Below are 2,276 nucleotides of genomic sequence, written 5' to 3' on the forward strand. Positions count from 1 at the left end.
TCAAAATCGTCATCACAGTCCACGATTTTCTTCGACGTAGATGCTAAATCAACGCATCTTTTTTTCGATTTCTTCACATTGTTCACCTCTTTAACTCGTTTTTTACCTTTGTTCTGCTTCTTGTTCTGCTCCTCCTTGTTCTGCTCACCCTTGTTTTGCTCACCCGATTCTTGTGAGATTCCCAAACTAAAATTGGGACAGTCATTCACTTCATCAGTAGGAGATGAAACTTGACCCCTCATTCGACTCCTTCTATAAACTTTCTGATTCGAAGTACCAACATCACTAAGTATCCGCGGACTTCTTCTAGGTGATTTTCGTGCTCCTCCTTCTTCTTCCATTAGAATTCTGTGCTGAAAGATGGGGAAGAAAGAACAACAAAACCCTAAAATTTTCGGACAGAAGAGTAGAACGAAAAGAGAGACAGGATATGAGCGAATGGGCAACACTTTTCTTGCTTTAGTTTAAAAATTTGTTTTAAAATTGTTTTAAGTAACTATTGCTAAAAGTTGACAAAAATGGTAATAAATTAAAAGTATACTTAAAAATGGTAATTATTAAATAAAAGGCCTTCACTTATGTAATTTTTCCTTTTTCTTTTCACTCTGCCCACATTTGTATTTGTTTATGCATACATAATTAAAAAAAAATATGGATAGTAGGTTAAAAAAAACCTATGGGTAGTAGACTAGGGTTGTCAAAAATAATCCAACTATAGGTAATCCGTCCATAATTTTAATGGTTGAACTTAAGATAATTTGAAGAATTGGGTTCAATCTCAACTCATTAAGTCTTAACCCATTTTAAGAGAATCCTCAATTGAGTCTAATTTAATCTTCAATTTCAATCTATTTTAAGACTCTTTATGTTACTATATTGAAGATATGAATTACTATCTATTTTATATCTTTTAAGATTTATCTATCTATTTGTAAATTTTTTTAAAAAAAATTCTTGAGTTCGAAATTCAAATTGTGGTTATAAGACTTAAATAACAATATATTAAAATTGTTGAGATTAAGCGTGTCAAATTGAGTGGGTCAAGACTCAATTCGTTTTTAAGCCCATCTGAGCCCAAAGTAAACGTGGGCGCATCAGAAATCAACCCAACTTTTATTTCAACCCATTTTAATATTTTCAATTTCAATTCAACCAGCGTATTTGACACCTCTAGACTCTAGTAGTAGGCACTATAACTTTATTTTTTTATTTTTGTTATTTAAGCTTTGCAATATTTTATTTATTCAAACATTATAAAAGTGTTTTAAAATGTCTAAAATAAGCTAATTCAACCAGGCATGATGTATGAACATCAATTAGGATTATTTAGAAAGCACCTTCCTAAGCGAATCCTTCTCATATTTTTTTCTTACGTTGTTCATTCCAAAGGAAAAATGCCTAAAATTCCTTCAAACTTGTCCACTTAACATTATTTAGCATTATAATTTTACGGGGTTTGTGTGATATTTTTCTTATTTTTAGTGAAATTAATGTCAGCCTAAGAGCAAAATACTAGATTTAGGCGCACGTTACATTAATGTAACATCTCGCAACTAGAAAGAACTAGAAGGAAGTTTAAAATCTGGAAATAGTTATTTTTGGAATGTATAAGGAAATCTGGAAAATTTTAAGCAAATTAAAGTGAGCTTATGGTCAACTTCAAACGACCATAACTCCTAGCTCAGGATGAGTTAGGTGTAGTTCCAGATATGATTGGAAATTTCTTGGAATGGTCTTTCCAACGCCGCTAAGTTTGCGCGATTCCAAGTTTGTATGAGTGAGTTATGCCATTTGGAAGTTGGGCTATTCGAATAAGGAAATGCCCAATCCGGATTTTTGAAGGGTAGTTTGGTCTTTTCCTTACCCAAATTAATTAAATCCGTTTTTAATAAAATAGTTGGGGTCAAAACTGAGTTAGTTCAGTTTACACTTTTGAGAAATAGAGTTAGGGCTATTGGAGAAAGAACGCAAGAGAAAAGAGAAGAGTAAAAGCAAGATTCGCCAAGAACGATCGATTTTGGTTGTGGATTCACCAAGGAATTGACCCTACAAGGTATGTGAGTCTTTCATAGCATTGGGTTCATTCACCCACGCGCCAAACATGTTTCGTTCAGCAGAATTTGTCCTCAAAGAGTTTGAAAGTTGATGTTCTTGACATGAATTCTTGAATTTGAATGTTGTTCTTGAATTGGGTTGAATTGACGAGTTTCGGAGATCGTTACGTTGAGTTTTAGAGTTGTTTTTGAGTTAGGTTCTTGAGTACATATATTGGGTAT

Source organism: Solanum stenotomum, chromosome 4, assembly GCF_019186545.1.
Source record: "Solanum stenotomum isolate F172 chromosome 4, ASM1918654v1, whole genome shotgun sequence".
NCBI lineage: Eukaryota > Viridiplantae > Streptophyta > Magnoliopsida > Solanales > Solanaceae > Solanum > Solanum stenotomum.